The sequence below is a fragment of the Diceros bicornis genome, chromosome X (assembly GCF_020826845.1).
Source record: "Diceros bicornis minor isolate mBicDic1 chromosome X, mDicBic1.mat.cur, whole genome shotgun sequence".
NCBI classification, from domain to species: domain Eukaryota; kingdom Metazoa; phylum Chordata; class Mammalia; order Perissodactyla; family Rhinocerotidae; genus Diceros; species Diceros bicornis.
Genome location: NC_080781.1, coordinates 17,765,499 through 17,780,334, shown reverse-complemented (window position 1 = coordinate 17,780,334; position 14,836 = coordinate 17,765,499). Strand labels below are relative to the sequence as shown.

Sequence of the window (14,836 nt, the reverse complement as noted above, 5' to 3'; positions counted from 1 at the left end):
GGAATGGGGAGGCTTGGTATATAGGGCACTAAGTTTTTCACAAGTCGATTTTCCTTCTCTCCTTTCTCATAGTCCACTTGTGTGTATATCTTATTCAGATGGCTCCACCATGAATGGTAACTATTCTCTTACCACCATCACTTGCATTACTCTTTTCTGATGAAATCCCAGACACTAATGATGATCCCTACTTTTATCTAATTATACTTTCGGCACTTACAGAATGATGGCACTTTTTAAACTAGGCTGGCTTTGAAATTCTCCCCTCCTCATCAGATTGTAGAAGAACAGCTTTGCCATGGCACTCTGGTGATCTTGCACATCTACATAGGCCATGTAGGCAGGGCTCAACTGCAGTCTTACACATGTCTTGGCAAAATGCCTTGTGATTTTCCCTGGGACATGGCAAGACAGTCTTGTGAGGAGCTATCCCAAGTCCGTTTCTCATCTGCCACCCTGATTCCAGTGAAGCATGGGACTTTCCACTTCACCCCAGCTTGAGCTACAGCTTCAGACTAAAGAACTGTTAAGCTATACTTTAGAGTTGGCTCCTCAATGACAGAGGGACCCATGACTTGTGTCATCTATCATCTGGCCCCTCTGGTTTGGTATCATCCTATAGGACTAGGGACACGAGGAGTTGACACCATGCTGATCTTGTGTTGCTATCTGTGTAAATAATAAACTTTCTAAATCCATTTGGGGTTGTTTTCGCCTTACTGGTTGAATCTATGGAAGTATAATAAGACAACCTAGCAGCTGCCACCATGCTGTTGCTTAGGTACTGCTTGACCATTTGGCACAGATCTGATCTAGGAAGTTCATAAATACTCCCAAAAGGAGTGAGCTCTGCTGAACTTTTGCCTGAATAAACTAGGCCAGTCCAGCCCTGGCCTAGTAAATCAGCAGCAGCAGCAGCAGCAACTCAATTTCAAATTTGAAAAGACTGCATTTTCCCTAATCATTGGGGCTCCCTAGGATAACCCCATAATTAATAAAAACCCTGTGTTAATGTTGCATAATAAAAACAAAACCCTGATCTAAACCCTTTCTTCTGATCTTTAACATTGTTGGTTTACAAAACATCTAGATTTTAGGGAATTCTCTCATATTCAAGATATTGGGTCCATTTTCTTCTGAACATTTAGTGGTCTTGGTGGCGGCAAATGTGTACTGGCAAAATTGGTGCTAGATATGTTCAGAGGTCCTGTTTATAAGTTAACTGGTATATCTCTATAGATCAATTTTTTTGTGTGAAAAATGCTTAAGGTAGGAGGCAAATTGCTTAATCCTTGGCTAATTGATATATTACAGAGAAATAACATGGGGAATGGGAAAGGAAGATTGCCTTCTTTCTCCACAGATTTTGTCTTTTTTCTCAAATGGGTCTTATTTACTTCGAGGAAGACTGGCAAATTAAGGATGCTCATACCAAGTGGAACAAATCAGTTATTCTCACTGACCAGGAACTGTATCCAGAAAGAGAGAGAGGCATGTAAGTTTGTCACTGCTTTTGACATTTTCTTGATTTTGAAAGGAAACTTAGTTATTTTGTTGATCTAAGTAATGAAAATATTTTGGTTTGTTTAGTTTCTCTTAGGAACTATTTCAAATACTTTGTAGCACAATGAAAGCTATCATTTATTGGTTTTTCAACATGAGCATCTACTCTGTATAGGCCCTGTGCTAAGCACTATAGATACAAAAATGAGTAAGACATGGTTGCTGTCCTCAAATCCTGTAAACAAAACAAAGCATACAAATAGATATTTTTGACATAATGTAGCAAGTGAAATGACAGAAACATACAAAAATATTTTGGGTGTATTTCAAATTATGAAAATATGAATGCATACCAAATGCATAAATAAATAAGCAACTTTCCAGATTATGAAATGGCAATGTAATTTGTACATTATATAATGTTTTGTCTCCATTCATTCATTCAACAGACATTTATTAAATGATTACTGTGTACCAGGGACTGGACTAAGCACCACGGATAAGCTAGTGAATATAATGGATATGGCTCCTGACCCTATGGAGCTTACAATCTACTGGGAAATGCACAATATACTAGTAAGCAAACTAACTATATATAAATGAAAATCATGAAAAATACTGGTATGAAATGTACAAAGTGTAGTGACAGAGCACAATTGGGGTGAGGGAGAGAGGAAACTTCTTAAGGTGATCATAGAAGACTTCTCTGAGTAGGTGACATAGGCACTGTATTGAGATATAAGAAGAATACAGGAGGGCAAAGATCAGAAATAGCTCTTTTAAGGAGAAGTAAAAGCATGTGTGAAGTCCCAGGGCAATAAAGAGTTTGAGGTGATTGAGGAACTCAGCCAGGCTGAAACATAGTGAATAGGTGAGGGCATGAAAGAAGCTAGAAAAATAGGCTGCAGTTGGAGAAAACAGGGTCTTGTGAGTCCATCTGGTAACAAGCTTGGAGTGCAGTGAAAAGCCATTAAGACTTGTAAACAGGTCAAAACATGATCTGATTTATATTTATAAATTAAGGAGAGGGGCTTCCACCTCCAGAAAGATCAAGTAGAGATACCTTTCCCTACTCCTCCCACTAAATACACAACACTGGATGTTATATATAAAACAAACCTAAGAAGACTTTCAAAGGTTGAGAGAAGAAAGCAGATCAGCAAGGGGACTCAGACCCAAGGAATAACATGGTGGTGAGTTCCCCGAGTTTTTTATTTTTTGCTTCATATATCACAGACTTAGAGCTGAAGAAGCTGGCAACTTGGAAACACCAAAGGTGCAGAAAAAAAGTCCCAAGAAAAGACTGCTCTCTCTAGCTAAGTGACCAGGAAAGAGGCAGCCTAGAAAGGCAGAAAACACTGAGATAATAACCACTCTACTCCAGCCAAACACCACAGAGAAAACTCCGGCCCCTCTGCCACCTATGCCAGCAAAGGCAAAGTAGGGAGCCTAGACTTCTACCTTTTCCAGGCTGTAGCAACCACTCTAACACCCCAGCCATGGTGGTGTCAGGGAAGGCCAAGTGGGAACTGGGACTTTCATCCTTGCCAGGCAGTAATGACCTCCCCCCTTCCAGTGTCAGTGGTAGCCTGGATTGCTACCTCCACGCAGCAGTAATGGAGTGTCCCTCTCCCCACTAGAGTGGTGTCAGAGGAGTCCTTGTGGAGAGTCAAGACTTTGATCGCTGCTCAGCAGTAATGAGACCACTCCCACCCCACGATGTTAGCAGAGACCAAATAGTGAGCTTAAGTAATGAAACACTCCTACCCCTCCAGGCCTGGGAGGTATTAATGGAAACCTACAGGAAAATCAGAACTCCACCTATGGCCCAGCAGTAATGAGAAGCCCCAACTTCAGGTGTCAGTGAAAGCTGAGGGGGGAACCTGGACTTTTACCACATCTGGCTGAAATAAGGAAGCACCCCCACTTCCTCTGCTGGAGCTGTGTCACAATTAAAAGAGAAGGTTTATATGAGATCCAGAGGCTCATAACATAATACCCAAAATGTCCAGATTGCAACTGAAATTCACTCGTCATACCAAGGACCAGGAAGATCTCAAACTGGATGACAAAATACAATTAATAGATGCCAACAATAAGATGACAGAAATGTTAGAATTATCTGACAAAGATTTTAAAGCAGCCATCATAAAAATGCTTCAATGAACAATTACAAACACACTTAAAACATATGAAAAAATAGAAAATCTCAGCAAAGAAATAGAAGACATAAAGAAGAAACAAATGAAAATTTAAGAACTCAAAAATATAGTAACTGAGATAAAAACTGAATGTAGAGGCTAAACAGCAGAATGGAGAGGACTGAGGAAAGAATCAGTGAACTGGAAGATAGAATAATAGAAATTACCAAATCTGAATGACAAAGAAGAAATAGACTTAAAAAAAAAAAAAACCCAGATCCTAAGGGACCTGTGGTACAAAAACAAAAGATCTAACATTCATGTCATTGGAGTCCTGTAAGAGAGGAGAAAGAGGGCAGGACTGAAAAAGGACTCAAAGAAGTAATGGCTAAAAACTTCCTGAATGTGGCAAAAGACATGAACCTACAGATTCAAGAGGTTGAGTGAACTCCAAACAGGATAACCAAACAAATCCACACTGAAACATGTCATGGTCAAATTTCTGAAAAGTAAAGGCAAAGAAAAAATATCTCAAAAGCAGCCAGACAGAAACAACACCTAACCTAAAGGGGAAAAATAATTTGAGTGATAGCTGATTTCTCATCAGAAATCATAGAGTCCATGGGGCTAGCCCTGTGGTGTAGTGGTTAAGTTCAGCACACACCACTTCACTGGCCCAGGTTCACGGGTTCAGATCCCAGGCGTGGACCTACAACACTCGTCAACCATGCTGTGGTGGCAACCTATGTATGCTGTGGCGGCAACCTATGTATGCTGTGGCGGCAACACACATACAAAATAGAGGAGGATTGGCACAGATGTTAGCTCAGGGACAATCTTCCTCAAGCAAAAAAAGAAGAAGATTGGCAACAAATGTTAGCTCAGGGTGAATCTTCCTCAACAGCAACAAAGAAAGAAACTATGGAGTCCAGAAGGATGTCAACAAAGTGGCAAACTAGGAAGCTGCAAGTTCTCATTCCTCCACAGAAATGTAAAAAATAAATAAATAAATAAAACACAACAACAACCAGAAATTTACATGCAAGAAAATGAATTTGGTTTCTTACCTTACATCATATACAAAAACTAACTCAAAATGGATCAAAACCTAAAGATAAGAGCTAAAACTATAAAACTCTTAGAAGGAAACACTGGAGACAATCTCCATGACATTGAATCTGGCAATGATTTCTTACATGTGACAACAAAAGCACAGGCAGTGAAAGAACAAAATAGATAAATTGAACTTGATCAAAATTAAAAACTTTTGTGCATTAAAGGACATTATCAAGAGTGAAAAGACAACACACAGAATGGGAGAAAATATTTACAAATCATGTATCTGATCAGGAATTAATGTCCAGAATGTATAAAGAACTCCTACAACTTAAGAACAAAAAAATAAACAACCCATCTAAAAAATGGGCAAAGGACTTGAATAGACGTTTCTCCCAAGAATATATACAAATGGCCAAAAAGCACATGAAAAAATGTTCACCGTCACTAATCATCAAGGAAATGCAAATGAAAACCACAATGAGATACCACTTCACACTCATTAGGTTGGCTACTATGAAAAAAAAATAAGTGTTGGTGAGGATGTGGAGAAATTAGAACTCTTGTGCATTGCTGGTGGGAATGTAAAATGGTGCAGCCACTGTGGAAAAATGGTTTGACAGTTCCTCAAAAAATTAAAAATAGAATTACCATATGATTTAGCAATTCCACTTCTAGGTATATATGCAAATGAATTGAAAGCAGCTACTCAATCAGATACCTGTACAGTCATGCACTGCATAACAATGTTTTGGTCAATGATGGACCACATATATGACAGTGGTCCCATAAGATTATAATGGAGCTGAAAAATTCCTATCACCTAGTGCATCTGGAAGAAGATACTCAAGAGGTTTGTCCATGACTTGAAAGGATTTGCCAAGGATGAGGGGGTTGCAAAAATCAAGGCTGTGGTTAAGATAGCAAACAACTTGAACCTGGGTGTGGATGAAGATGACATTGAGGAGCTCCTAGAGGAGGTTCATGAGAAACTGACTAATGAGGAATTTTTGGAACTGGAACAGAAACACATAGCTGAAGAAGAGGCAAGAGAAAAGGAAACTGCAGGAGAAGAAAAAGAAGAACCCCGAGGAAAATTCATAGTGGAGGGTTTAGCAGAAGCTTTTGCAGACCTCAACAAGCTCCTTCGTAAGTTTGAAAACATGGACCCCAACACCAAAAGGTTTTCATTAATAGAGAGGAATGTTCATGGTGCATTACCTGCTTACAAGCAGATCTGTGATGCAAAAAAGAAATCAAGCAAACCACCATGGATGTATTTCTGAAAAGAATGACACCTCCTCAAGAAGAGCCTCAGGCAGGTGCTTCAGGAGGTATTCCAGAAGAACACATTGTTATCATAGGAGATGACAGCTCCATGTGTGTTATTGCCCCTGAAGACCTTCCAGTGGGACAAGATGTGGAGGTGGAAGACAGTGATACTGATGATCCTGACCTCTTGTAGGCCTAGGCTAATGTGTGTGTTTGTGTCTTAGTTTTTAACAAAAAAGTTTAAAAAGTAAAAAAATAAAATGTAAAAGATAGAAAAAAGCTTATAGAATGAGGATACAAAGAAAGAAAATATTTTTTACAGCTACACAATGTTTGTGTTTTAAGCTAAGTGTTATTACAAAAGAGTCAAAAAGTTAAAAACAAATTTAAAAGTTTACAAAGCAAAAAAAGTTACAGTACTCTAAGGTTAATTTATTATTGAAGAAATAAAAATATTTTTTAATAAATATAGAGTAGCCTAAGTGAACAGTGTTTGCAAAGTCTACAGTAGTGTACAGTAATGTCCTAGGCCTTCACTGTCAGACTTTTTTCACTACTCACTCACTGACTGACCCAGAGCAACTTTCTGTCCTGTAAGCTCTGTTCATGCTAAGTGCCCTATGCATTTATACTATTTTTTATCTTTTATACCATAATTTAATGTACTTTTTCTATGTTTAGGTATGTCTAGATACACAAATACCATTGGGTAACAATTGCCTACAGCATTCAGTACAGTAACATGCTGTACAGGTTTTAGCCTAGGAACAATAACCTATACCATACAGCCTAGGTGTGTAGTAGGCTATACCCTCTAGGTTTGTGTAAGTACACTCTATAATGTTTGCACAACAACGAAATCACCAGCAAAGCATTTCTCAGAACGTATCCCCGTTGTTAAGCAACGCATGACTGTATACCAATGTTCATAGCAACATTATTCACAGTACCTGAAAGGTGGAAACAACCCAAATGTCCATCAACAGATGAATGGATAAACAAAATGTGGTGTATACATACAATGGAATGTTATTCCGCCTTGAAAAGATTGGAGTTCTGACACATGCTACAACATGGATGAACCTTGAAAACACTATTCTTTTTTTTTCAAAGTATGAATATTTATGTATTTATTTTTTCAAGTTTTATCAACTAAAAGTAGATTTTTTTGTTTATTGTGGTAACATTGGTTTATAACATTGTATAAATTTCAGGTGTACATCATTATACTTCTATTTCTGCATGGATTACATCATGTTCTCATGTTTACCACCCAAATACTAATTACAATCCATCACCACACACATGTGCCTAATTATCCCTTTCACCCTCCTCCCTCCCCCCTTCCCCTCTGGTAACCACCAGTCCAATATCTGTCTCTATGGAAAACACTATTCTAAGTGAAATAAGCTAGATACAAAAGGACAACTATTGTATGATTCCACTTAGATGAGGTACCTAGAATAGGCAAATTCATTGAGACAGAAAGTAGAATACAGTAGTCTCCCCTTATCTGCGGTTTCACTTTCCACAGTTTCAGTTACTTGCAGTCAACCACAGTCCAAAAATGTTAAATGGAAAATTCTAGAAATAAACAATTCACAAGTTTTAAATTGAGCGCTATTCTGAGTAGTGTGATGAAATCTCACGCTTTCCTACTCTGTCCCGCCCAGGACGTGAATCATCCCTTTGTCTAGCATATGCGTACTGTATATGCTACCCGCCCATTTAGTTACTTATGGGTACCATTTGGTTATCAGATGGACTGTCATGGTATCGCAGTGCTTGTGTTCAAGTAACTCTTATTTTACTTAATGGCCCCAAAGCCTACTTTGTTATTAGTTATTCTTGTTAATCTCTTACTGTGCCTAATTTATAAAGTGAACTCTGCCATAGGTATGTATATATAGGAAAAAACATAGTGTATATAAAGTTTTGTACTATCCAAGGTTTCAAGCATCCACTGAGGGTCTTGGAACGTATCCCCCATGGATAAGAGGGGACTACTGTAGTGGTTACTAGGGGTTGGGAGAGGGGAGAATGGGGAATTTTTGTCTAATGGATAAATTTTGGGAATGGATAGTGGTGATGGTTGTGCAACATTGTGAATGTACTTAATACCACTGAATTTTACACTTAAAGATGGTTAAAATGGTAAATTTTGTGTTATGTATATTTTATCACAATGAAAAAATACCAAAAAAGCCAAAAAAAAAAAAAAAAAAAAAAAGGAAACCATACAGTCCAGAAAGAAGTGGCACAACATTTTTCAAGTGCTGAAAGAAAAGAACTATCAACCCAGAATTCTATATTCAGCAAAAATATCCTCCAAGAACGAAGGGTAAATCAAAATATCCTCAGATGAAAGAAAACTAAGAAATTTTGCCAGAAGATGTACCCTAAAGAATAGCTAAAGGAAGTTCTCTAAACAGAAAGGAAATGATAAAAGAAGGAAGAGTGGAATATCCAGAAGGAAGAGAGAACATGATAAGCAAAAATATGGGTAAATGTAATATAGACTTTCCTTCTTCTGTTGAGTTTTTTAAATTATGGCTGATGGTTGAAGCAAAAATTATAACACTATCTGACATAGTCAGATATGTTATTGATTGTTATTATTGAGATTGATAGTTCTCAATGTCTGTAGAGGATATATATAAGACTATTACAGTATAAATAATGGAGAGTAAAGTCAGATAAAGAGAGGTAAGATTTCTAAACTTCAATTGAACTGGTAAAGTCATGACACCAGTAGACTGTAATGTTATGTATATATAATGTAATACCTAGAGCAACCACTAAAATGCTATATAAGAGATACACTCAAAAACACTCTCAATAAAATGAAATTCTAAAAAAAATTTAGGTAGACCATAGAAAGACAGAAAAAAGAAAACAGAAATGAAAAATAGAGAGAGCAAACAGAAAACAAAAAATAAAATGGCAGACAAGCTCCAAAATAATAATTACCTTGAATATAAATGGTCCACGTACACCAATTAAAAGACAGATTTGAAGAATGAATTAAAAAACACGACACAACTATATGCTGTCTACTTGTTATTAGTGCTATGGAGTTGATTCCAACTCCTAGAGACCCTGTGTAGGGCAGAGCGGAACCCTGCCCAGTCTTTTTGCACCATCCTCTCACCTTCTGGTGCTCTATCAGACAATGCCCCGCTGCTATTCATGGGATTTTCATGGCCAATTTTTAGAAGTGGTTGACCAGGCCCTTCTTTCTAGTCTGTCTTAGTCTGGAAGCTCCACTGAAACCTGTCCACCATGGATGACTCTGCTGGCATTTGAAATACCAGTGGCATAGCTTTCGGCATCACAGCAACACACAGCCACCACAGTATGACAACCGACAGATGGGTCGTGTGGTTCCCTGATCAGAAAACGAACCTGGGCCACAGCAGTGAGAGTATCAAATATTAACCACTAGACCCTGGACTTTCTGCCAGGGCTGGTTATATGCTACTATATATATTTGGAGTTTCTATAAGAAACTCCAAATATAACTATATAGGCGGGTTGAAAGTAAAAGGAAGGAAAACGATATATAGAGCAAATATTAATTTAAAAAAAGCAGAAGTGGCTATATTAATGTCAGATAAAGTAGACTTCTAGGAGGGAAGAAAACTAAAGGGGAAAAATAGAAGTGCTAGTATACTCATCTTACATGGCACAGAGTCAAGGGATACTTTACAGAGTTGATGGAAAAGGAAATAAACATCTAAATATTTTCCTTAAAGTTACAATGGTAAGCAATAAGAAAATAATCCCATTGTGAGGAATGAATGAAGAAATAGAGGTATGGTATAAGTTAGCTAAATCCTCTTCTGCCCAGGCAGAAAGTCCGTGGATAAGGTCCTAAGTTAACAAATCTGTTAATGATGACAATCAGCTTAAATGAGTTAAAATGGGAGTACTTAAGAGTGGGGCAGAGGACTATGGTTTTCTGGTTTAAGTCCTTGTATACTATTTGATTATTAAATCTTGTGCATATATTACTTTACTAAACATTTAAAAAATATTTTAAATAAAACCAGAAGTCTCTACTGTGACTGACTAGAGCATAAAAATTGAAATCCCTTGCATGGTGGTCAAAATCATTTACAGGCTGACCCCCATCTAGCTTTACCTATTTCTAGCCATTCCCTAGAACACTTTGTTTTAGCCACATCAGAAAACAAAGTCTTGCTTCTCTTGTTATCTCTTCCTCAAATACTCTTCTTACCCATCAAGACCCTATTGAAATGTAACTTCCTCTGTGGAGCCTTTCCCAAATCAACCATCCTCCACCCACAAGGGTAGAAATGTTATCTTATTTTCCAGCATGTTTTTCTTTTTATTCCATTTTTATATGCATTGGGTATACAATATACCTTTTGAGTTCTAATAAGTAAATAGAAACATAAATTCTGGGAATTCAAAATAAAAAGTATTTCACATATTCACAGGGAAAAGGTGAAAGAATTGTGCCTTTAATAAGAAAATATAGGGACAACCACATTTAAAAGGGGACATTTGTTAGTAGGAAAGTACAGTCTGTCCCCCTGGCAATTCTAATGGAGCACATTTCATGACAAGTCCTCCTCTCTCCCTGACTTCATGAAGATTCACCATATGTCTGCTAAGTCAGAAACCTTATTTTTAGAACAATATATTATTTCTAAGCTTCACTGAAGTAGCACATCTTTTCTAGTTGGAGGAGATGTACTTTTTCCCATGTCATACAATTATAAGTTAACCCAATTTTCATGGGATTTGGAATGTGATAGAAGAAGCAGGAGTCAGTTGATAATGAGAATCTGACAGCATTTTCTTACTTCCCAAGGAAATAAATTTTTGCAAAAGCCCTGAATGGGGGCATAATTACCAAGCCTTTTTCCATTGGCATGTGGCTACTTTTAATATTCCACAAAAACAATCTGATTTTTTGGTTTATTTCAGAGCACATTATGGCCATGAAGAGACAGGGTGCATTATTATTTATTTTCCTTTGAATGTGTCCAGATTTTTAAATTGATATCAAGGATTGGTTGTTCTGATACAATGACTCTTATGATACAGATGTCCAGAAATTTGGAAGTAATGATTTGAGGCTTTACATCTGCTTAGGTATTAATCTGAATGTGTAAATTCAAAGGGTAAAGTTAAGGATGTTTTCAGTAGCAAACCTTAATTTTCATTGAAGTATATGTCCTCATCAAAATTATCTCATAGATCAGCTGCATAATTATATTATTACAACTTATATGAAAATAAATTTCACATAAAATTATAAGAAAAATCATAACCTTGCCAAGAACACGTAGAATTGCAAAGCGATATGCTGTACTTAGAGAGCTAAATTAGGAGTGGGAAGAGTTGGGCCTTTTGTCTAAGCTGGAAGTTCAAGGCTCTGTAATATTGGGCAAATCACATAAACCCCACTAACCCTTGGTATTTTCATCTGCAATATGGGGATTCCCATCTCTTAGAATTGTCAGGAGGCTCAAATGAGAAAGTATATTCAAAATCACTGTAAACTGCTATACAAATGTAAGCTAATGTTATTATTCAAATGTCGTAGAATTTATAGCACAGTGTTTTAAATATCCTCAAAATTGGCAAACTTTTTTTCTTTAAGGATAACTTTGATAGTCAAAATTCATTTGAAACCATGTCTGTCCGGTAAAGTTGATGCTCCAGTTAGCTAATACTGTTTTTGGTTAAAGAAAAAAAAAAGCTATAAAATACACATTTTAAAAAGCATGCCACATAAAATTACTGAAGGCAATGTTTTAAAGGTTCCCAAAATGTTTTGAATTCTATCAGCACCCTAAAGATGACTATTTTGAAGGCTTAACACTAATTGATTATGTTTCTTTGGTTATGTTTCTTTAAAGAATATGTTTATCTGCACTTTAGTAATTTTTCCATATAAGCTCCTAGGTTATTCTATCTAAGTCTACATGTTTGGTTTAATATACTACTGTACAAAAGTTTAAAGCGGAGCATAAAATAATCCAGTAAATTTATCTTTGTAAATGAGACTATTGACACAAATAACCAATAATCAATCTATAGATAAAAAATGGGGTGAGTTTATTATATGAGCCAATCCTAAGGACTATAGCCCAGGAGAGCATCCTCCACCAGGGAAGGAAGCACTCGGGGGAAGCAAGGTGTAAAGCATGGTTATATACCGTTTTGGAACGAGGAACATACATCAAATATGACAGGAATACTTTTTTTTTCTCTTTACAACAGTCACAAGATGTTTTGCTTCATACAGCAGGTAAATAGTCACAAGATGTACACAGCAGGTCAATCTGACCTTGGTTTCTGGGAAGGAATGCTTATCTTTAAAGAAATGCTGATGTGAGGGGAGAGGCATTCATCCCTATCTTCATAGGCAGCATTCTTTTCTTTGGGATACTGTAAATGTTTAAAGCAGACGTACAATGCATGCTTGACAGGCCATGTCAGGACATTCTGGAAAAACAAGTTTAGGACAAATTAGTTTTAAACCAAATGGCTTCCTCATATACCTCATTATGTATTACCTTTTCTTATTGCTTTTCATTTATTCCATCAAGGCATGTAAAATCTTCAGTTATCATGCATTTTTTTCATGTGTGGGTATGGAAACGTTAAATAAAAGTTCAACTACTGTATACTATTTATTTTGTCAGGATTATGAGTAAAGATTGGAAGGGGAAGGGAGGGTGTTGGGGAGGGAAATGTTTGAATTATTCAAGTACCACTTCACTATCAACATTTTTTTTTTATTGATGTCATAATAGTTTATAACATTGTGAGATTTCAGTTGTACGTTATTATTTGTCAGTCACCATATAAATACACCCCTTCACCCCTTTGCCCACCCCCCAACCCCCTTCCCCCTGGTAACCACCAAACTGTGCTTTCTGTCTGTGTATTAGTTTATGTTCCCCATATGAGTGAAGTCATACAGTGTTTGTCGTTATCTGTCTGGCTTATTTCACTTAACATAATACCCTCCAGGTCGATCCATATTGTTGCAAATGGGACGATTTTGTCTTTTTTTTATGGCTGAGTGGTATTCCATTGTATATATATACCGCATCTTCTTTATCCAATCATCTGTCGATGGACACTTGGGTTGCTTCCACTTCTTAGCTATAGTGAATAATGCTGCAATGAACATAGGGGTGCATAAGCCTCTTTGGATTGTCGATTTCAAGTTCTTTGGATGAATACCCAGAAGTGGGATAATTGGATCATAAGGTATTTCTATTTTTAATTTTTTGAGGAATCACCATACTGTTTTCCAAAGAGGCTGTACCAGTTTGCATTCCCACCAGCAGTGAATGAGGGTTCCCTTTTCTCCATATCCTCTGCAACATTGGTTATTTTTTGTCTTGGTGATTACAGCCATTCTAATGGGTGTAAGGTGATATCTTACTGTAGTTTTGATTTGCATTTCCCTGATGATTAGTGATGTTGAACATTTTTCATGTGCCTGTTGGCTATCTGTATATCTTCCTTGGAAAAATGTCTGTTCATAACCTCTGCCCGTTTTTTGATTGGGTTATTTGTTTTTTTGTTGTTCAGTTGTGTGAGTTCTTTATATATTATGGAGATTAACCGCTTGTCAGATATATGATTTGCAAATACTTTCTCCCAGTTGGTGTGTTGTCTTTTCATTTTGATCCTGCTTTCCTTTGCCTTGCAGAAGCTCTTTAGTCTGATGAAGTCCCACTTGTTTATTTTTTCTTTTGTTTCCCTTATCCAAGTAGACATGGAATTCAAAAAGATCCCTCTAAGACCAATGTCGAAGACTGTTCTGCCTATATTTTCTTCTAGGAGTTTTATAGTTTTGGGTCTTACCTTCAAGTCATTGATCCATTTTGAGTTAATTTTGTGTATGGCGAAAGATAATGGTCTACTTTAATTCTTTTGCATGTGGCTGTCCAGTTTTCCCAGCACCGTTTATTGAAGAGACTTTCCTTTCTCCATTGTATGTTCTTAGCTCCTTTGTTGAAGATGAGCTGTTCGTATATGTGTAGTTTTATTTCTAGATTTTCAATTCTGTTCCATTGATCTGTATGTCTGTTTTTGTACCAGTACCATGCTGTTTTGATTATTGTAGCTTTGTAGTATATTTTGAAATCAGCGATTGTGATACCTCCAGCTTTGTTCTTTTTTCTCAGGATTGCTTTGGCTATTTGGGGTCTTTCGTTGCCCCATATGAACTGTAGGATTCTTTGTTCTATTTCCATGAAGGATGTCATTGGGATTCTGATTGGGATTGCATTGAATCTGTAGATTGCTTTAGGTAGTATGGACATTTTAACTATGTTTATTCTTCTGATCCATATGCGTGGGACGTCTTTCCGTTTCTTTATATCATCATCAATTTCTTTCAATAATGTCTTATAGTTTTCATTGTATAGGTCTTACACCTCCTTGGTTAAATAATTCATAAATATTTTATTCTTTTTGTTGCAATTGTAAATGGGATTGTCTTCTTGAGTTCTCTTTCTGTTAGTTCCTTGTCAGAGTATAGAAATACAACTGATTTTCGTAAGTTGATTTTGTACCCTGCAACTTTGCTGTAGTTGTTGATTATTTCTAATAGTTTTCCAATGGATTCTTTAGGGTTTTATACATAAAAGCATATCATCTGCAAACAGCGAGAGTTTCACTTCTTCATTCCCTATTTGGATTCCTTTTATTCCTTTTTCTTGCCTAATTGTTCTGGCCAGAACCTCCAGTACTATGCTGAATAAGAGTGGCGAGAGGGGGTACCCTTGTCTTGTTCTTGTTCTTAGAGGGATGGCTTTCAGTTTTTCCCTAGTGAGTATGATGTTGGCTGTGGGTTTGTCACATAT

At 36.9% G+C, this 14,836-nt stretch overlaps 1 long non-coding RNA gene across 1 annotated transcript in view; it reads left to right on the top strand.

Moving 5' to 3' along the window:
• LOC131400804 (uncharacterized) overlaps positions 1-14,836 on the top strand; it is a 48,105-nt gene that overhangs the window by 4,355 nt on the left and 28,914 nt on the right. Inside the window, exon 2 of the long non-coding RNA XR_009217459.1 lies at positions 1,404-1,495. This is a non-coding gene — a long non-coding RNA (uncharacterized LOC131400804). The remainder of the gene's footprint in view (positions 1-1,403; positions 1,496-14,836) is intronic.